This window comes from Hemiscyllium ocellatum, chromosome 27 (genome assembly GCF_020745735.1).
Source record: "Hemiscyllium ocellatum isolate sHemOce1 chromosome 27, sHemOce1.pat.X.cur, whole genome shotgun sequence".
Taxonomy (NCBI): Eukaryota; Metazoa; Chordata; class Chondrichthyes; order Orectolobiformes; family Hemiscylliidae; genus Hemiscyllium; species Hemiscyllium ocellatum.
Window position 1 is genome coordinate 15,679,723 of NC_083427.1, and position 23,044 is coordinate 15,702,766.

Here is a 23,044-nt window from a genome sequence, read left to right on the forward strand (position 1 = left end):
CCGACATCACTGAAAGCATTTTTAGAATTTGGGAAGCATCAAAACATTGATGGATGTGAGGATTGGCACTTAGTATGGTATCAGACTGGCACAGGCTATATGTCATCTTAGAGAATGGCAGAGCAGTTTCAAGTGCTGAATGGCCGAGTCCTGTTTATATTTCCCACGTTCTCATATTCCCGCACTTCTGTTCCACATTGAAAATTCGTGACACCAATGTTTATTCCTCTCAACACCAAGTAAATTGTTCGCATTTTCCACTTCTCAAGTATTACGCTTTCCTGGAATTTATATACATTTTCAGCCCTTGTTCTGTGATTTACATTCAATAGCTTCATAAGGATTATTCTGTAGTCACTCTTTCTGCATTCTAGCGACTTTTTTATATCACTCTCAGTGGGAACAGAGAATCGTGATTCACCAAACTGACTATTGTGATTTATTGGAAAGTTTTCTAATTGGATTATAGTTTTGGCTTTGCAAATGCGTGAAACACTTCCAGTTGACATTCAACTGAATGTAGTACTGATTTCCATTGGGATTTGTGTTGCATTAGGTGTGGAATTTGCATTCAAAGTTGAAGACTTCCAGAACAAGTTTCTCATCATGATCGTCAGGAGGTGTTTGCCACTTGCAGGGCAGCTGAAATTTTGAAGCAACATCGCAAACGTAGAAATGGTGATGCTGCTTTCAGGGATGTTGCTGTAAGGAATGATTGATTGACTTGTACTCAGACAGCTCCATCTGTGTATGTCTCACTTGTGCGATATCATTAAATGTCTGTAAAGTGGAATGGCAGTAAATGTTCCATCTATCTTCACAAGCAAATATCCATCAGGTTGGTGGATGTTTTAACAGTAACGCAATTCTGTTTATAACAGGAAGTCTGCAAAGATATTTCGGAGCAGTTAATTAGGGAGTCCAAGCTGCTGCCAAGTACCTGGGAAACACCGTGGGAGGCCTGTGAATAGCATATGCTAAGATAAGTTAGAAGGCATCATTTTCATCATCAAGGATGGAAGTACAAATTGACAAAAAAAAGTCTTTAAATTGATGATCCCAACAGATGTAATGATTGGACATGGCAATTCGTTGTTTGAAATCTGATATCGAACTCTTTTTTATATTTGTTTTGTGATGGTGCAAATGTCAGAACTTTAACAACATCTCAACGAGTGAAAGAAGCAGCAATAACTTTGCTTGGAATAAGCTGTCAAGCGACAAGTTCAAGGTGTTCTGCTTGAAATGAAAGCAGTTAGTAATGTCTGAGAAAAGAATCTGTCGAAGATCCATGAACAAAACTGCTTTGACACCTGCTTGAAAACTGTGTGCTTTGTCTCACAAGGACAACTGATTTCCCATCAGTAGAATTTAAAGAGTTAACCACAAGAAAACTGGCTTCGAATTCACAGCGAATTCCAAATATAACAAGGGAAGAGGAAGATAAATCTGGCAGTGAGGCCAGCTGCAGGCTTCCAATATATAGGAAAATGTCACAAATTTGAAGGATGGAGAATGTGTAAGTATTAAACTCCATGGTTTCTGAGGAGAAGAACTCCAGAGAACTGCACTGCATAAGGCTCAAGCCGTGGACACACCCAGAGACAGAAACTGTTGGTTGGAATCCTATCTAAGTCCTGTCTTAATCGGGTAATAGTCAAGCTGAGTTCTGATGCTTCACTTACTTACTTGAGGAGTATCATTATATTTCCAAAATGTAGTGAAATTTAAATTATTGCTTCATTACTTGATTATCAAATTAATGTTAGCATGTAGTAATTTAAACACAACTCTTTATTTTGGTTATAAAAAATTGTGCCTGTTTGATATACACACATATGTTCATTTTTTTTAGCGTAATTGCAGAACAAAGGTGTGGCAAAGCAACATAAAGGAGGGCAAAACATGTTCAACAATTTACTTATATATGATACAAATGTAACGGGCTTCAAAGACATGATCAAAGGGATTTACAATTATGTCGGCATCACATCTATTCTGGCTTCACACGGAGGGACAGTCCATCCTTATCACCTGCTTCGAGTTTGCCTTTATTTACAGTCAATTCCTAACTTGACAAATGAATGCAATGTGGCATTTAGCTAAAACTTCCCAAGCTTCTAAAAAAAACCATATGCGGTTTCAAACAAAGATATAAGGCTGAAAAAGTTTGAAAATTCCTTCGATGAGGTCATGTAAACTATATAAAATGTAAAACTAACTCCCATTCTTATGAGCAACTGCTTTTCAATTGCAGAATTATCCAACATTCATGCAGAACCTTTAACTTAATCTGCAGCTGTTCCCCCGATTCCAAACGACACGAATTTCTATAGTACCATGTTTAAAACATAAATTATTATTTTGTTAATTTATCAGTTTGGAATAATGTGCACAGGAATTTGTTACCTCCAGGAAGCGCTCCTTTCAAAGGTCTGTCAACAACAAATAATTTTGGCTGGCGAACTACTCGGATCTCATACAATGCCAAGACTTCAATAGTAGCCACGTTGAGACACACCAATAGTCTGGAGTGCATTCCATCCAAAACTCTACTAATTCTATAAGTCAGCATTTCCCATGAATAAACCACGTCACTTCCACATTCGTGGATACTATGTACAATTTCCTATGGCTAAACCCTATTTTTCCACTGTGAAGTGAAACCAAAGCAACCGCAGAAAACGCACGTGCACATAGAAAAATGGGCAAATTGCACACAGAGTCTAATGGAAGTTGGATAGAATCTGAGTATCTGGTGCTGTGAAGCAGCAGTACAAACCAAAGAGCGACCCTGCTCACGCTAAATGTTGTCGTTAAATTCTTGAATAGAAACACTGAAACCAATGTACAACTAGTTCAAAAGAAAACACAAAACTTATATGCCACTGCTGTGCCTTCAAAACCCAAAAATCATAAATAAATGTTATCAATCTGTGAATTGTGGACCTAATGTCACACTATCGCTGTTACAGATTGAAATGGTTATGCACATCCATGCTTGTTATCCAACCTTAGCAATGTCATCAGTGTAGCCATTTCTCTGGCGTCTTTGAGAAAATGCTGGCACGTCACATGGAAATTCACAAGGTATGGTTCAGCAATATGTAATAGAACTAAGTTAAATTGAGAAAACAATAGAAGACTGCTGTCTGCTATAATTTGATATTCTTCACGTGTCCTTGATTTGAAATTTAATTAGGATGCAAACGTGAAAACATGCAGAAGCCGGCTTGGATGTAGCATCACTGTGGAATTGACATTCTGTAATCTAAACTATGGTACACGTTACATTCTCCTATTTCAAATATTTGAATATTTTACTGAAGAAACTTATCGGATATATGAGCCCCTTCTTTAACTGAACTCTGAATTTAGCCTGGGTGCCCGCATAAATAAATGGATTAATGCACGAACTCAATAACTGAAGCATAAAGCCCGTTTCTTGGAGAATAAATATGGAATTCGTAAAATCAGAAGCAGATGGATATGTCTGCTTTGCAATTCGTACATAGCAAATCGTTAGAAAGCATAACAAATATAACAGGATGAAACTACCCGACACAGTGAAAAGTAAAACAATGGATTTTCTCCTCTTCTCCACCTCTGGATCGCTCCGATTTTCCCCAGTGCTCTTGGCCCGGAGTTTCCTGCGGGTTCTATTAGCTGTCAGAATGTGTCTGACGGTCAGTGCATTGAGCAGCACTATCAGAATAAAAGGCAGACAAGGTGTTAAAATAATTCGAATCCAATCGTATGCAGCCCATGCAAGGGATGTATAAACAATGGCCTTTATTCCACAGAGCCAGGGTGTATTGTCAATTACGTAGACAGGTTCATATGCAAAATATGAAACAGTGTTTATGAGAAAGCTCGTAACAGACACTATTCCTGTGATCCACGCAGCCATCTTTTTCGTACAATATTTAATTTTCAATGTCTTACAAGAAATTGCTACAAATCGATCAAAAGTGAAAAAAACGGTTAACCAGGCAGAATTGTCAAGGGCTGCATAATTTAAAACAGAACGAAGGCTACATATTGGTGTGATGAACAAGAAACTATAAGGAAAATAAATTCCAGCAACACGGTTTAATATAACAGCCGTCAGCATCACCAGGAGATCCGTCATACCCATAGACACCAAGTAAAAGGTGATGCATTGAGATAGCCCGCATCTTCCTCGAGAGAGTATAACGATCACTGCACAGTTAGCTTCCAAAGACAGAGAAAGAGAAAGCACGTAAGAACATATATTCATTAAGAAGAGGAAATAGCTCAGTGGTATTGTAAATGATAAGTAATCAAGAGACTAGCATAGGGTTGTTGGTTCCCAAATTTCAATTATGCCATTCCGATTTTATTACCATTAAACAATATTTATAAAATCCCACCTGATTCCCGAACTGTCTTTATGGAAAGACTGTTACTTCTGTAAATTAATCGGCCGTACATGAGACGCCAGAGGCATGGCAATGTTTCAATAATGAAAACTCTGTCTGCAGAAGGAAGAAATCGTTACCCTGAAATAAGCCGAGCTAGATTGTGTCGACTATACCAAGAACAATGTGAAAAAAGAAAGAAAACAGTTCGATGAAATGCATTACAATAATGATGAGACAAATTGGTCCGATTGAAGAGAAAGAATGATTCTTGTCATGTGCAAAAACATCACTGTTAATATTCGAGTCTTTATGTTGGTAACCAATGGCTCATTGAGCAGCTAACTGAGTACAATTCTTTACCTGGAATCCCGATTGTTGCGAGTACTGGGTAGTAAATAGCAAACAGCAGACCTCTCAGTATTTCATGCATTTTTGAACACATCTGTAAATCATTGCAAATTCGCTTCACTTATACCTGATGCTTCACTCAAGGGGACTAATTAGTTTGTTCATTATTTTGCCATTGGTACAGTCAAACTAACATGTTATTTACTGCACATGCGATTTTCTGATTTGATGGAAAGGAATCGGTTTGCTTTTCATGGGACGTGGCTCTGAAAAACTTTGCAGAGAATTCAGAATAAACCTAGTAGCATCTATGCAGCTTGAATGTCAATTAAATGTACTGACATTACTCGATTACAAATTCATATTTCTGGGGAATACACACCTCAGATCAATTTTTCAGCATAATTCTGGCTGTGATCTTGCTTATCAGGCATGGCATATTTTCGAATTTTCTTGGGAATGTGTACTCACTGGAGAAAATCTGTGCATCTCCGCGTGTTGTTTTTAGGATCAGTCAAGGCCTGTTAGATTCGATATGCATTGCCTCAATAGTATGTATTGACATTCTCGCTGTACTTGCACTGGACATTTTAATTTCTGCAACTCAGGACAAGATCACTGCAACGTGACGAGCTCCCTTGCCACAATCACATTCAGTAGGGCCAGGTGCAGATTCTGATCAGATATATTCAGTCGCGATATGTTAAATTCAAGATTTATAAATTTGTTGAAAACTGACCCATTTCAGCATTGTGTCATTGGGCCACATTTTCTGAGCAGGTGCTGATCCCACTCAGATTATTATGCCACTGTTCCTTTGTATGAAAGGACTGAGTTTCAAAAAGAAGACTCCAATCAGGGCCCCGTCAGCAATGCGGAGCAGCAAGTCAATTCTGGCAGTTATATTACAGAGAAAAAGTCGAATGAAAAGGCAAACACAGCGGCCATCTATAATTAATACTGCAGAATGACAGTACTGTAGTTGTCAAATGACTAAACAGATTCTGGTTACCTTAACGTAAAATTAACCTTGATTACGGTTAACTAGGAAACTCTCAGCTAGAGAGTTGAATAGTCTCTGAGCAGAGTCTTACAAATACCCACATATCTTAAACAATTTTCTTTGTAGCTTGGCGTTTTGTTAAAATAAGAGAAAATAAAATCCCTTTCGCTCTTACCACTAGGCATATGATTCCCTAATTGACTGGTAGGTCTAATTGACCACTATCTACTTCACGATTTCCAAATCTTAACCCAAACGTGTGTCATTGATCCCTTTTTCCCGAACATGCTACAATGAAGTAATATTTTGACAGTATTGTATTTTCCGGTTTATCTCACCGAAGTTATGTACTACTTATCATATTCTAGGATTCTACTTATAATTTATGTGGTCACCAGGCGAGACAGGATGCAATTCTATCTGGTGTTCTCGTTTCCAGCTGAGACACTTCTTTTCTGCATTAATTACCATATGATAAAGTTGCTGACAATTGTGTAGTGGGCTAGTCACACACCAGGACATCCTGAGACCATATTTATTTGAACTCAAATTCCTCCTTTATTCCCATGTTGACGGTCCAGCTTGAGTTTTGACAACATTATTCCGATTAGCTATGTCTTGAGGGGTATGAGTGCTATATCAATATATTGCGTTAGTTATGCATATTTACTCCGATATCTGCATCCTATTGTAATTCAAAATTGTATACATTATAAAATTAAAATACGTCATGACAAAATTCATTTTGACATGGAGGTGACATTTAACCAACTATAATTAGCTAGATTCAACTTCATCGTAGAGTTCACAATTGTTCAATAGTAGCAAAAAAAAGGAAGTGTCCTGATGAAACTCAAAAATCTAAATCTGGAAATAAACGAGAGCTACCGGCCTTGGAACAATAGTGTAAGACATTATTTCGTTGTTCAAAGTTTGTGAGAAGATTTGCAGCTCGGGGGCTTGTTGTTGTGGTTCTGTTCCCCGAGCTGGGAATGTGTGTTCCAGACGTTTCGTCCCCTGTCTACGTGACATCCTCAGTGCTTGGGACCCTCCTGTGAAGAGCTTATGTGATGTTTCCTCCAGCATTTCAGTGACCAATCAGTCTTGAAGAAGGGTCTTCCTGGAAGCGCAATGAGAACTCTGCTTTCCCTCCACAGGTGCTGCCAGAAATGTTGATTTTTCTTTTCCAGAAATGTGTGCTTTGATTGTGTAAAAACGGTGACACTGGTATCCCGAATTAAGATGATGAAATGTCATACAAAGCATTACACATAAAGTAGAGTTTGAAATACCCAAATAATACCACCAAGAAAGAAGAGAAACGCATTGGAAATGATTGAAAATATTCTAAATGCAGTGAAAACATTCCATAATCATATTGTTGACGATATCTGAGTGTTTAATCAAGACGAGAGCCACCGTTATGTGATTCATGCAAATAGAAGTTCTGCAATGAAAAGGGAGCATGTCGCAAATAAGCTTCACACTCAAGCAACACCCACACCGTCTAATTATGTTCTGTAAAATAAAGCACGACATAAGAAGAGTAAATGTGGGTGTGAAACAGAACATGGATTGCAGGGGATCATACGCACACATGTAAACTAACGACTATATGAAAAGTACACTGTTAGACTTGCCCATATGAGATGTAAATATGCATTTTACAGTTTATTCAGCATTGTCAGCAATCAAATGGTTCTTCTTTGCTTTGCAAATGAAAAGACAATTCTCACTGGGTAGATACAGCTGCATGTAGTTATGGATATAAGTCTAAAATTTACCTCTGGCAGTAAAAGAATCAATAATACTATTCATTAAGAAACATCCTCGAAAGACGTATGATCACTCCTCGATAGGACAAGAGTCAGTGGGGCACATAATGTACAATGACATGAGAAGGACAGCGTGATTGTGTGTTTTCGTCAAAAAGAAGACCTTCTTTGCATGACATGGTATCATGTGAGTGGTGCAGCATCAGTAGCGCTTTGGAAATTCTCGTCAGCCTGACAATAAGACTAAATTCTTGAAGTCCTCATGATCGTGAGGAGGAGACAAACCTATCCTTGTCTGTTCGAAAGAAAATGCAGAATTCTGAGTACGTTTTTGTGAAGGAATGGCCACAGATTCCAGGTTAGGATGACGTGTGGTGTTCATAAGCATCTACTTTTCTTGTCTTTTTAGCAAGCTTGAGATTTTGGAGAAAATTTAAATTCCTTTAAATTCATCAGGAGCTGTTTCAAGGTGGTGGCATGTTAGCAGCTATCATGATGCCTAGTTTCTGGAATAGTCTTTCTTTCATCGCCGAATTGTCGTTGATGTATGGCTGGATGGCTAGTGTCTCTGGGTGTCTTGTGTCTTCTTATTTATGTCTGTTGTGCAGTAATGGGAGAACTGCACTTATCGGTAACCCGTTCTTCTTAACTTTAGGAGTTAGATTTCCAGTTTAGAAGACGCTGGCGGGATTTGTTGCTAAGCGCCTTGTGGAATATAAACATATCTTCAACTGTTCATTATTGGAGAAGACAGTAAATGTCAAATTTGGTAAATGTGGTGCAACGCATACTTCCACGGATCAAAATCATTCCACAAATTCAACAGTGTGAACATTATCCTGTGATCACATATCGATTATTCATGGACCATAACAGTGTCAATAATGAAGTTACATTTACACAAGATTTCATCCCAATTTAGAGATGTAGTGTATTTTTTGATGGTTCTGCAGAACTCCGCGCTTTGGGAGACCTAGAATATTGAACCAGTCTCTATCTAGAGGAAACAAATCACAGTTTTCCGAATGAGAAATGGGCAGTAATATTTGCAACATATCTGTGTCAGAAAACAACTATTTGCACGAAAAGAGGATCTAATCATCTATTGATGTTCACTATCATTTCGATGATATGATTGAAAAATGATGTAAGAGACAAGGAATTCTGCAGAAAATAACGCACTACCTCTCTCCCTCACATCTTGCTCACAGCCCCAAGGTTGAAGTCACGAGTGGGATAGAATAACCTTCACTTACCTGAATGGTTAAACATTCAGGAAGCTGAAAATCAGAGAAACATTTGAATAAGGAATGATGCCCCTTCTCAACTCAAGTATTGTCTCCATCGAGGGGTCATTTACAATTGGAGCAATATGTACCCTTTATTAAAAATAAAGTAGTGACTGGTTAAATCTAATTCTATAGCATCTTTCAAGCTCCCGACTTTTAACAAGAAGATGATGATTAAGACCACAGCTGAAAATAAAAATTGGTTCATGCAAGTTCTCTTCCAGGGCATCCACTGTACGGATTGGGAACGATAGTACTGTTCCTTCACTGCCAGAGCATAAGCCAATTCAGTCTCCTTTCTGAGAGCATCCTTTCTGAGAGTATCCTTCCAATCTTTCTTTCCTCCAACCACACATTTTCAGCAGCAGTTCCGTAGATCTTCTCAACCACATTTCAAACTGAGCATAAACAACTGGTGATGACCATATAACTTCAATGCATAGAATATCGATATTAGTTACTATGTTCCTTCCTCTTCATTTGTTGCATGTGGGCCTTTCTGACAGTATAGTATCTAATCCTGGTCTGTATTTGTCCCTCAGAAATTGATGGTGTGCTGTTATCTATAATTACTGCTGTAGTTTCACCAAAGGTAACATAGTACATAGATTAATACAGCGCAGAACAGGCCCTTCGGCCGTCGATGTTGCGCCGACCTGTAAACTATTCTCAGCTCGCCCCGCTACATTATCCCAAAATCATCCATGTGCTTCACTAAGGATTGTTTAAATCTCCCTAATGTGGCTGAGTTGACTACCTTAGCAGGTAGGGTATTCCACGCCAATACTACTCTCTGCGAAAAGAACTTGCCTCTGACACCTCTCTTAAATCTGTCACCCCTCAATATGCCCTCTAGTACAAGCTGACGTCATCATCCCACGAAAACATCTTTCTCTGTCTATCCTATCTAATCATCTGATCATCTTATATGTCTCCATCAAATTCTTCTTTCCAGTGAGAACAGACCCAAGTCACTCAGCCTTTCCGCATAAGACGTGCCCTAGAGACTAGGCAACATCCTGGCAAAGCTCCTCTGCAAATTTTCTAATGCTTTCACATCATTTCTGTGATGGAGTCACCAGAACTGTATGCAATCTTCCAAGTGTGGCCGTGCCAGAGTTTTGTATAGTTTCAGCATGATATTGCGGCTCCGGAACTCAATCCCTCTACCAATGAAACCTAACACATCACACTTAACAGCACTATCCACCTGGGTGGAAACCTTCAGGGATCTATGCACATAGACTCCAAGATCCCTCTGCACATCCACACTACCAAGAATCTTTCCAGTGACCAAGTACTCTGACATCCTGTTATTCTTCCTAAAGTGCATCACCTCACATTTAGCTGCATTTCACTCCATTTTCCACCTCTCAGCCCAATTATGCAGTTTATTCAATTCCCCCTGCAACCTGTAACATTCTTCCAAACAATCCACTACTCCATCCATTTTCGTGTCGTCTGAAAATTTACTAATCCATCCACCTATGCCTGCGTCGAAGTCATTTATAAAAATAACAAACAGCAGTGGTCCCAAAACAGATCCTTGTGCATACTACTAATAATTGGACTCCAGACTGAATATATTCCATCAACCATCACTCGCTGCCTTTTTCCAGAAAGCCAGTTTCTAATCCAACCTGCCAAATCACCCTCAATTCTATGCCTCTGCAATCCCTCCATCAGCCTACCATGTGGAATTTGATCAAAGAGTTTACTGAAGTCCATGAACACCACAGCAACTGCACTACCCTCATCTCCATGCTTGGTCACCTTCTAAAAAAATCCAATGAGGCTTGTGAGACACGACCTGCCCTTGACAAAACCTTGTTGACTACCCGAAATTAAATTAGTGCTTGCGAGGTGATTATAAATCTTATCTCTCATAATCCTTTCCAAACCCGTTCTGACAACAGAAGTAAGGCTCACTAGTCTATAATTATCTGGGTCATCTCTGCTGCCATTCTTGAACAAGGGCACAACATTCGCAATCCTCCAGTCCTCAGGTATTAAACCTGAGCCAATGCCGACTCAAATTTCAAAGCCAAAGACTCTGCTATCTCCTCCCTAGCTTCACAGAGAGTCCTCGGATAAATCCCATCCAGTCCAGGGAACTTGTCCACTTTCACTCCTTCTCGAATCGATAATACCTGTGTGTAACTAATCACGATCCTTTCTAATCAACTGTTTGGTACCTCATTCTTCTCCTCCACAATAACTTCATTTTCCTGAGTGAATATCGATGAGAAATGTTCACTTAACACCTCTCTGATCTCTACAGGGTCCACACTCAACTTCCCAATTCTGTCTTTGACTGGCCCTATTCCTACCGTAATCATCCTTTTAGTCCTCATATACCTATAGAAAGCTTTATGGTTCTCCTTTATTCTACGTGCTAAAAGCTGTTCGTGTCCTCTCTTTGCACTTCTTAACTCTCTCTTTAAATCCTTCCTATCTGATCTGTCACTCTCCATCGCCTCATCTGAGCTATCTTGCCTTATCAACACACAAGCCTCCTCCTTCTTCTTAACAAGAGTTGAAATTTCTGTAGTAAACCACGGTTTCCCTTGCCAAGGTCATGCAATATCTTCTCCTTAAGTCAACTCCACATTTCGATTGCCTGCATCCTCTGCATTTTGGTCCCCCATTCTGTGCATCCTAATTCGTGCCTAATCGCATTGTAATTGCCCTTGACCCATCGATAACTCTTGACCTGTGGCATGTAACTACCCTTTCCATCGCTCAACTAAACGTAACTAAATTATGACCACTCTCTCCAAGGTGCTTACCTACAAATACATCAAACACCTGGTCTGGTTCATAACCAAGCACAAGACCCAGTGAGGCCTCCCCTCTTGTTTGCCCTTCGACATACTGTGTCAGGAAACAATCCTGTACAGATTAGACGAAAACTGATCCATCGACAGACTAGAGCTATAACATCTCCAATCAATGTTGGGGAAGTTAAAGTATCCCAAATGAACATGCTCTTCCTTTCAAACCTACCGAGAATAATGTTGCTAATCCTCTCTTCCACCTCCCTGGAAATCTGCGGAGGCCTATTAATAAAACCAAGAAGTGTGACCTCTCCTCTCCTGTTTCTAACCTCAGCCGACACTACATCAGCAGACGAGTCCTCATCAAAAGTCCTCTCAACAACCGTTATAATATATTTGACTAACAAGGCCACACCTCACCCTCTTTTACGGCCTTGCCTGTTTTTATTGAAAGATCTGATCCCTGGAACCTACAACATCCATTCCTCACCTATCTCTATCCATGTCTCCGAAATGGCCACAGCATCGAAGTCTCAGGTACCTATCCATGCTGCAAGCTCAACCATCTTATTTCGGATACTTTTGGCGTTGAAGTAGACACACTTTAAACCACATCGCTGTCTGCCAGTACATTCCTGTGACCCTGAAATCCTGTCCCTATCCTCCTACTCTTATCCTCCTGTGCACTACAGTTACACCTCCCGTTCCCATCACCCTGCTGAGTTAGTTTAAACCCATCCGAATAGCACCAGCAAATTTCCCACCCAGGATATTAATACGCTCTAGTTCAAGTGAAGACCCTCCTGTTTGTGCAATTCCCACCTCCCCCTGAATTAGTCCCAATTATCCCAAAACATGAAATCCTCCCTACTGCACCATCCTTGCAGACACGTGTTTAGTTGATATCTCTCCAAATTCCTTGCCTCGCTATCACGTGACACGGATAAGAATCCAGGAATAACAACTCTGATTGTTCTAGCTCTCAGCTTCAACCCGAGCTCCCTGATATCCTGCCTTACATCACTATCTCTGTTTCTACCTATGTCGTTGGTACCTACATGGAAAACGACTTGAGGTTGGTCACCCTCTCCCTTCAGGACCCCAAAGATACAATCTGAGTCATCACAGACCCTGGCACCTGGGAGGCAACACACCAACACGATAATCGTTCGCTCCCAACAAACCTTCTATGTGAACCTCTAACTATTCAATCACCAATGACTGACACTCTCCTCCTTTTCTTCCTTCACTTCTGTGCAATAGGGACAGGCTCTGTGCCAGTGACCTGGGTCCCACTGTTTTCCCCTGGTAAGTTGTCCTCCTCAACAATATCCAAAACGCCATACATGTTTTTTTCAGGGGAATGACCACAGGGGATCGCTCCATTGACTGTTTTTCCCCTTTCGAACAGTCATCCAGCTTTCTTCTTGCATAGGAGTAACTACTTCCCTGTAACTCCTACCTATCACAACCTCTGCCTCCCGAATAATCCGAAGATCATCCAGTTCCTTCTCCAGTTCTCTAACACGGTCTTGGGGGACCGAGACATGGGCGCACTTCCTGCAGATGTACTTGGATGGAACACTATTGGCGTCCCTGATCTCAAACATCAGGCGGGAGGAATATTTCTCTCCATTCACTACCATCCCTGCTTGACACTTCGTCACAAAGTAAAAAAAAGATGCTTACCTAATATGTCCCTTGTCTTTAATGTTAGAGGAGGTGGTTGAGAGGGCAGTCCTAGAAAGGTAGGGTGTCGGGTTGAGAAGACACTGACTTATATCGCAGGAGGGAAATGAAAATAAGAAGTCCCTCCTTTCCCAGAAACCTCTGTTCTCTGACAAAATTTAAAAGCGCAAATCAGTGACTCACCACTCCCAGCAGGCCCTTGGTGCAAGCTGCTGTCCTTCGAGTTGCTGCTGTCGCTGCCGCTGTAAAACAGAAATGGAGGACTCCCGCGCTCGTGGTACATTTTTAAAGGTTCAAATCAGTGACTCGGCGCTCCCAGCAGGCCCCTGGTGCAAGCTGCTGTCCTTCGCCTTGTTGCTGCCACTGCCGCTGAAAACCTGAAATGGAGTGTTGTGGGTATATACTGAGAAATATTTCAGGTAACAGAGAATATTAATAGCTTTATTTGAATGAATTTATTATTGTATAAGGAAATAAAAATCATAATCCCTAATGGACAGACATTCTAATAAGTTCAGCGAATAATTATGCTTAAAATTGTGAATGCTTCAAGTTAGAATAATAACATGCAGTTATGAAGTAATATTCATTATGTCACTCATGAAGGCACAATATTCCAGAACGAGGCTGTGCTTTTTCTATAAAACAGACGTAGTACTTCTGCAGCAGATAAACATACCGTAAATTGTGTTAAAATTGAATGAAAGAGATCAAAGCTTTCAAGATAATCCAGTGGCTGCATGGAAATACATTAGGAGCACGGAAGAATATTTGCAGTAAAGAAGTACAATAACGTCAGAAAATGCAAAGTTTTATCAGGAATTCCGATACCCAGGGGAGCGGGATTTTAAATACTAAACACCAAAAATTTTGAGTGTAAGTGCATTTCTATGAGTAACTCTTAGAATGGTATCCACGACAGAGAAGTTTGCGATATTTCCAATTGGTTATAGGCTTCAGAGAGATTCTATTTATTTATTTATTTTCTTAAGGTTTGAAACAAGTATAAGTCCAATTGCCATGGTAATGGTCGACATGGTTTAATTAAGTGGAATGTTTTGGTCTGTGGGAAGGGGGAGAAGTGAATCGTGTTATATTGTTAAGTAGGCTATTTGGCATATCGACTCAACACAGATTCTCCTAAGAGCATCTCACGTCCATCTCTGTCCCTGTAACCGAGCATTTCCAAGTGATAACTCACCTAGCCCACTCATCCCTGGAATATATCAGCAATATAGCATGGCCAAACCATCTAACCTGCGCATCTTTGGATTGTGGGAGAAAACCGGAGCAGCTGCGGGTAAGCCATGCCGACACGACGAGAATAAGTAAGCTCTTTCCAGAAAATCACCTGGAAGGGGAGTCTAACCGGTGTTCCTGGCGCTGTCAGGGTGCAGTGCTAACCACTGAGTGATCATGCTTCGCTTAATACCGGAGTGTTACAAGATGGTCCAATTACATTTATTATGGCAGTGTCCAACACGTCAACCAGAGTCACAAATCAATTTTTCTTCACCCAGTGCAGCTGTTCCAATACTCAAGGAGCATGACATCATCCATCATCCAGAATAAAACAGCCGCTTTATTGGGACCACATACAAAAAACATGCACTGCATGCACTTGTGAAACCTTCCGAGAAAGCGCATTCGACATCATGACTGCTTCCATCTCAAAAGACAAGCATAGCAGATATATGGGAAAGCATCTGCAAGTACTCTTCGAAGCCATTCAGCATCCGACTTGTACATAGTTTGGTATTATTTCTGCTTCATTTTGTGACAACGCTGAAATGCCCTTCCTAACTGCATTACCACTTGAATTTACCATGCAAGTTTTCTAATCTCCAAACTGAGGTGATCCTGCTTATCTCAGTGAGAACACAAACATCCGTTAAATGATCATTCAAAGCAATTCCTAACACGCGACTTTAATTTCTCCTCGAGTTTTAGAAAATGCAAAATGAAAAGTGATGTGAGTTATCGAAGCAAAGAAAGGGTGACAGATTGGAGATGTTCCCTGTCACTCTGCTCACAGATTTGCAGTTTATTCCACTAACAAGAGAAAAGGATAGATTTATTCATGAAGTTTAACGGTCAGTTATTGTTTCAGAGAGTTGCTTAGTGCAAGGTGAGTGCCCAAAGACTGACAATCGATATCGCATTTGAAACAGATTGCCTACAAATTCAGTTTGCGTCGGTTTCCTTAGAACGGAAAAAGTACACAGTGAAATGAGAAAACCGAACCACATTGCGGTAGTGATGAAATTCATATTCCATGTGACTTTAATTTCTCCTCGAGTGGAATGCAGGAGATCAAGATGACAGTTCACCATTACGTTTTTCAGGGAAACTCGCAACTTTAAATAAATGCTGACATAACTAGCGACCTCAGCATACTGTGAATGCCTTTTCTTCGAATGTCACACTCAGTGTTGAAATTTTCAGTTCAGTTTAATCAATGGGATAAATTTAATTGCGATGCATTCACTAATGGAAATTTTAATTATATCAATAACATTATGCTAACAAAGTTCCATATGCTACATTTAATTTGGGAAGGGTTAGTTCAACAGTGATAAAGGCGATGCTTATGAACAGGTTTGAAAGATAAGAAGGGTTATATTCATTACAGATAGGACTTATCTTTGCTGAAGCGCTCAGCTCTGCAAATTAATGTCGTCCATGCTGTCAAATTCCGCACAAACTAACAATAATGCACCAATTCTAGATGGTTGAAATCATTAGATCTATGAATTTTTTTCATAACATCATTGACGATGGCTGTTTTCACTGTAGAACTTTGGAAAGAAAACCAAATAAATACTGTATGGCCAGCATTTATTGCAACAGGAAATCTGAAACAGACAAAGAAATAATGGAGAAATGAAGTAGGTTGAAGAACAATTATATCAGACTTAGAAAATTAACATTGAATTTCTCCCCACAGATACTCGGACTCTTGTTGGGGTTCTCCAACAATTTCCCTTCCTGCTTTCGTTCATATTTCCATTATTTGAAGTAATTTGATATGATTTGTGAGCTAAATCGTCATGTTGGTGAACAACCGCAACACGAACCCAAGACAATTCACTGTCTGTTTTTACCACTCGGATTTACCATGCAAGTTTTCTAGTCTCCAAACTGAGGTGATCCTGCTTATCTCAGTGAGAGGACAAACATCCGTTAAATGATCATTCAACGCAATTCCTAACACGTGACTTTAATTTCTCCTCGAGTTTTAGAAAATGCAAAATGAAAAGTGATGTGAGTTATCGAAGCAAAGAAAGGGTAACAGATTGGAGATGTTCCCTGTCACTCTGCTCACAGATTTGCAGTTTATTCCACTAACAAGAGAAAAGAATAGATTTATTCATGCAGTTTAACTGTCAGTTATTGTTTCAGAGAGTTGCTTAGTGCAAGGTGTGTGCCCAAAGACTGACAATCGGTATTGTATTTGAAACAGATTGCCTACAAATTCAGTTTGCGTCAGTTTCCTTAGAACGGAAAAAGTACACATTTAAATGAGAAAACCAAACCACATTGCGGTAGTGATTAAATTCATATTCATTTCCTATTCAGTCAGGAAAAGAGAAGAGTGAGTAACATGAACAATTTTCCGATCCATTGGCACAACTTGTTTCTATTTTTTCCACCTTAATGATCATTGACGGAAACAGATGGCACCATGAATCGGATGCGTTGGGGAGTGGGATGCAAATGAAATTCTTCTCGCTGAAGCAACCATTGAGTGTTGTGGCTCCAAAACTCAATCCCTCTACCAATAACAGCTAACACACCATATGCCTTCTTATCAACCCTATCAATTTGGGTGTCAACCTCTTTTCTCGATGAAGGCTTTTGTCCGAAACGTCGATTTTCCTGCTCCTCGGATGCTGCCTGACCCTGCTGTGCTTTTCCAGCACCACTCTAAACTAGATCCTGGCAACTTTCAGAGATTGATGTACATGGACATCGAGATCTCTGCTAATCTACACTGCTAAGAATCTTACCCTGAGCTCAGTACTCTTTATTTCTAAATTGCTCCTTCTAAAGGAAATGATGTCATACTTTTCCAAATTAAACTCCATTTGTTACCTCTAAACCCAGCTCTGCCGCTTATCGACATCCCTTTCTAAACTACAACATCCTTCAGCACTATCTAAAAGTCCACTGACCTCAGTGGCATCTGAAAATTTACTAATCCATCCTTCAACTCCCCCATCCAGATGATTTATTAAAAAAGAAAGACAACATTGGACCCAAAATATTTCCTTGCGATACCCCACGAGTAACTGTCCTTAGGATGAAAGTTTCCCATCAACCACCATCCTCTGTTTCCTTTCAGCTAGCCAATTTCTGGTCCATATCGCTACATGCCCCTCAATCGCATTCCTCCATATCTGATGCAATAACGCACTGTGGGGAACCTTATCAGACGCCTTACCGAAATCTACGTAGATCCCATCAACCACTTTACCCTCATCCACATGTTTGGTCACCTTCTCAAACAAGTCAATAAAACAGTTGTGAGACACGATCTACCTTTAACCGTGTTGACTATCTCTAATCAACTTATTCCTTTCTGGATGATTGTAAATCCTGACTCTTATCACCTTTTCCAACTTTACTGAAGTGTCACTGTTCTATAATTACCAGAGTTGTCTCTACTGCCTTTCTTGAACAAGGTGACAATATTTGCTATCCCTAATTCTTCTGGCACTATTCCTATAGAAAAAGACGACATAAAGATCTCTTCCCTGGATTCCCAGAGAATCCTAGGAAATGTCCCATCTGATACAGGGAGTTTATCTATTTTCACACTTTGTAGGATTGCTAACACCTCCTCCTTGTGAACCTCAATCCCGTCAGTCAGTTAGCCTGTATCACATTATTCTTCTGATCACCTATTTCTTCTCCTAGTGTGAACACTGAAGAAATATACTCATTTAACACTTCCCTATCTCATCGGACTCCGTGTTTAGCTTCCCACTACTATCCTTAATTTCTCCTAATCTTCTCCAGTAATTCTTTTATTCCTTCTATGCCTATAGGAAAATTCGGATTTTCCTTGATTGTATGATTCAACACTTTCTGATGTCCCCTCATGGCACCTCTTAGCTCTCTCTTTAGGCCGTTCCTGGCTAGCCTGTAAACCTCAAGCGCCTTAACTAAGCCTTCACGTCTCATCCTGACATTAGCCTTCTTCTTTCTCTTGACAAGCGAGTCAACTTTTTTAGTAAATCACGGCTCCCTCGCTCAATCACATCCCCCCTGCCTAACTAGTATATACTTATCAAGGACATGCAACAGCTGGTCCTTGAATAAGCTCCACATTTCAATTGTGCCCGTTCCATGCATTTTCCTTCCGGATCCTATGCATTCTAAATATTGCCTAACAGCATCATAATTGTCTTTCGCCCAGCTATAACTCGTGTCCTGCAGTATTACCTGTCCCTTTCCATCGCTTAAATAAACATTGTGATCACTATCACCAAAGTGTTCACCTAACTTCAAATCTAACACCTGGCCGGGTTCATTTCCCAGTACCAAATCAAATGTGGCTTTGCCCCTTGTTGGCGTGCCTTCATACTCTTTCAGAAAATTCTCTTGCACACGTTTGACAAAAAAACTTTGCCATCTAAAGTACTAGAACGAGAGTGTTCCCAGTCACTATTTGGACAGTTAAAGTACCCCACAATACCTACGTTGTTACTCTTGTTCCTGTCCAGAATTATCTTTGTTATCCTGTCAACTACAATCTCTGGAAGTATTCGGAGGCTAATAGAAAACTTCCAACGTTGTGACCTCTCCTTTACCCTTTCTAACCTCAGTCCAAGTTACTTCAGTAGACAAGTCCTGAAACGTCCTTTCTTGCAAAGTAATGCTGTCGTTGACTAAATCTGCCATAACTCCCCCTTCACCGTTTTCTCTGTCCTTACTGAAGCATATAAATCTTGGAACCTGTTAGATCCATTTCTGTCCCTGCTCTATCCAAGTCTCCGCAATGGTCACAACATCGAAGTGCCAGTTAGCAACCAATTCCTCATAATTCGGATGGAAGCTTTGAAGATATAAATCCTAAAGTCTGCCTGTTCCTCCACATTACAAAGAGTCTTGTCTTTATTCACGAAATCTGCACTGAAATTCGAAATTGCAAAATGAATCACTTCGCATTTTTCCCGGTTAAATTTCATCTGCCACTTCACAACCCATATCTGCATCCTGTCAATGTCCCATCGCAACCAAAATAGTCTTCTACACTCTCCACATCATGGTGAATGTTAGGATATTAAGGAGTGTAGTGGAACAGAAGGGTCTTGGCGTTCAGGTGCACTGTTCTCTTAAAGTGGAGTCACAGGTATACAGGGCAGTGAAAAAGATTTTTGGTACACTGGCCTTCATTAGTCAGTGAAATGATGTGAGAAATGGTGAAGTTATGTTGAAATTGTATAGGACGTTGTTAATGTCGGATTCTGGATTATTATGTTCAGTTTTGGGACCATTACTTTCAAAAAGATATTATTAAACTGGAAAGAGTTTCGAAGCAATTTGCAAGGGTAATGCTGGCACTCAAAGGTCAGATTATGGAGAAACGTTGGACAATCTGGGACTTTTTTCTTTAGAATGTAGGAGACTGAGGAGGGATCTTACTGAAATATATAAGATCACGAGAGGTATGAACAGAGTAAATGCACTTAGACTTTTTCCGAGGGTTGGGGAATCAAGGGAGAGAGATGGACAGCGGCGGGTACATTAGCAACATTTAAAAGTGTTGTGAAATTGAAAGCGTGTACTCTACATTTAAAAGAGAGTGAATGCTGTTCTGAACTTAGAGCTTACAGGCAACTTGTAAATGACGAGATGGCTTTCCAAGAGTGAACTGGCAAATTGAACATATATAGCATTTGGCTGTAAAATGGATACCTGAGTTGGTTGGAATTCTATAAGAATTCGAATTTAACCAATCAGTTTAAATTATGCACCAGGATACTGAAACCCAAATCAAGTTTGAATTTAATGTTGTGCCATCATAGAACCAATGAGAAGATTCGATGTTCGGGATAATGCAAAATGTGTTTATTTGAAAATTGCAGAAATAGCAACTGTTATCGATTAAATTAGGAAGCATGATCTATCAAATGTAATTTGTCTTATGAAGCATATTCGCAGTAAAGTAAATAAGATAAACAAGTGAGATTTTCATCCAGATGAGGACAGACACTGAAGATGACAGTGGTTGTGTTGTTATGAAATTAAGTTGATGTAATTTCAATAGGTGTTGTATTAGAACAGCGTGGTGTTATTGAGTTGAAGATGGATAGTAAACTGTTAAAAGAAAGGGGTGCGTTAAAATGTGAAAAGTTACTGTTTAATGTTCATTTTTCAATTTAAAAATAAATTGATGTTATTTTGTCGAAATAGTGGAATTTGGGACTTCTCAATCACTCATGTTATAACCGATTAAGATACAAGATTAGCTTTTCTGGGTGTTTGATTTATTAACAGAGGAGGTCACCTTCATGTCATAACTCTATATTTTTGATTTTCTTCATTCATAATATTGCAATGATGCGCCTTGCCAACTGATCAGAAGTAGCTTCGTAGTAGCTTCCTCGGTAGTATAGTGGTTAGTATCCCCGCCTGTCACGCGGGAGACTGGGGTTCAATTCCCCGCTGGGGAGTCTGCGGCATTACTGGGCGGCACGGTGGCACAGTGCTTAGCACTGCTGCCTCACAGCGCCAGGTTCAATTCCTGACTCAGGCGACGGACTGTGTGGAGTTTGCACGTTTAGATTAGATTAGATTACTTACAGTGTGGAAACAGGCCCTTCGGCCCAACAAGTCCACACCGACCCGCCGAAGCGAACCCCACCCATACCCCTACATATACTCCTTACCTAACACTACGGGCAATTTAGCATGGCCAATTCACCTGACCCGCACATCTTTGGACTGTGGGAGGAAAACGGAGCACCCGGAGGAAACCCACGCAGACACGGGGAGAACGTGCAAACTCCACACAGTCAGTCGCCTGAGGCGGGAATTGAACCCAGGTCCCTGGCGCTGTGAGGCAGCAGTGCTAACCACTGTGCCACCGTGCCGTTCTCCCCGTGTCTGCGTGGGTTTCCTCCGGGTGCTCCGGTTTCCTCCCACAGTCCAAAGATGTGCTGGCCAGGTGAATTGGCCATGCTAAATTGCCCGTAGTGTTAGGTAAGTGGTAAATATAGGGGGTCTGGGTGGGTTGCGCTTCGGCGGGTCGGTGTGGACTTGTTGGGCCGAAGGGCCTGTTTCCACATTGTAAGTAATCTAATCTAGTTCCTTGTTCCTTCGTAGTCCCTTGATCTGGCTATGGGAGCTAGTGGAATTTGAACTCAATATAAATGTGAAATTAAAAATCTAATGACAACAATGAAAGTGACGTCGATTGTCAGGGTCAGAAACAAAAATATCTGATTCACTAATATTCTGTAGGGAAGCAAACCTAATTGGCAGACATATTATGTCCAGATCCTCAGCACTCTAGTTTGCTCTCAACTGCATTCTGGATACTCAGAAATGAGCTGTGAGTTGTGACCGATCCAACGACACCCATGTACTCTGAATGAATTTTCGAGAAAAGAGGCAATTGAAGCCATTTCTCAGTTTGTCCACCAAATGCCTCATTTGTGACTGAATCTTCGCACAATCCGTGAGAGGACTTGGACATTACAAACAAAATTCTGTTTGAAAATGTCCTTCCAATCAAAGAAAGAGAAGAAGCACGTGAACAGTAAGGGGCTATGCCTTGGTATCATGTCAGAGAGATCCAGGGGTTTACCATGTCTGCTTAAACCTCGTAATCGCTTCAAAATTGTCATTAACAGTAACAATGATTTTATTATTTTATTTACAAAATATGATCAAGAAAGGCGAAATAAGCTTATGCCTGACATACAATCAGGTGAGTTATAAATTCGTTATGAGAAGAGAAAAGATATTTTCTTATGAAGGTTTAGATCATTAGATGATGTTATTTTATAAAATTTGAATAATGCCAATATTTCTAGAGTGATAGATATGTACAGCACGGAAACAGATGTACAGCAGTGAAACTCGTTCATGTCATCCAGATATCGTACAATAATCTCGTTCCATTTGCCATCACGTGGCTCATATCCTTCGGAACACTTCTTGATCAGACACCCAACTTAATGTTTTATTTTTAAATGTAAATTTCCCAGCATCCTTTAGGAGCTTATTCCATACACTTCCTGAGTGAAAAAGCTGCCCTTTACATCCATTTCAAATCTTTCTCCTCTCACCGTCAACTTGTAATTTTTTGTTTTGTCTTCCAGCAATAATGATGGTAATTACAGCTCCAAACATCGAGATTTTGAAAACGAAAAGGAACAATTACGAAAAATGCAATGTTCAGGATTGCGATTGAATCCACGTCCACAGTTAATCTGGGAACAAATGCAGCCTATTGTTACTGCACTACCGTCAACATGAAAAAAGTGTCTATCTTTAGGAAGAGTAAATATTAACCTCCATATGGAATTGGGCAAAGGGAACACTGGTCATTCGAAATTAAAAACATTTGTTTATTGACAAATGATTGAAAGCATGTGGATTGACAAAGAGACAATTAACTGCACCTTAAAAAAGAAAATAAGTCATAAGGGACATCCGGGAGCTCTTTTTGCCAGTTCTCATGAAGCAGATTTTGTGGACAGCATTTCCCACTCTAAGGATCCCAGAGAGTAGTGTCATCATTTAGTCTTCATTCGGCAGATAA

General features: G+C 40.2%; 1 non-coding gene across 1 annotated transcript; it reads left to right on the plus strand.

Moving 5' to 3' along the window:
• Positions 1 to 20,876: 20,876 nt before the first annotated feature.
• Positions 20,877 to 20,948, plus strand: trnad-guc (transfer RNA aspartic acid (anticodon GUC)). Its single transcript has one exon. It is a non-coding gene; the product is annotated as a tRNA-Asp (tRNA).
• Positions 20,949 to 23,044: the final 2,096 nt, after the last annotated feature.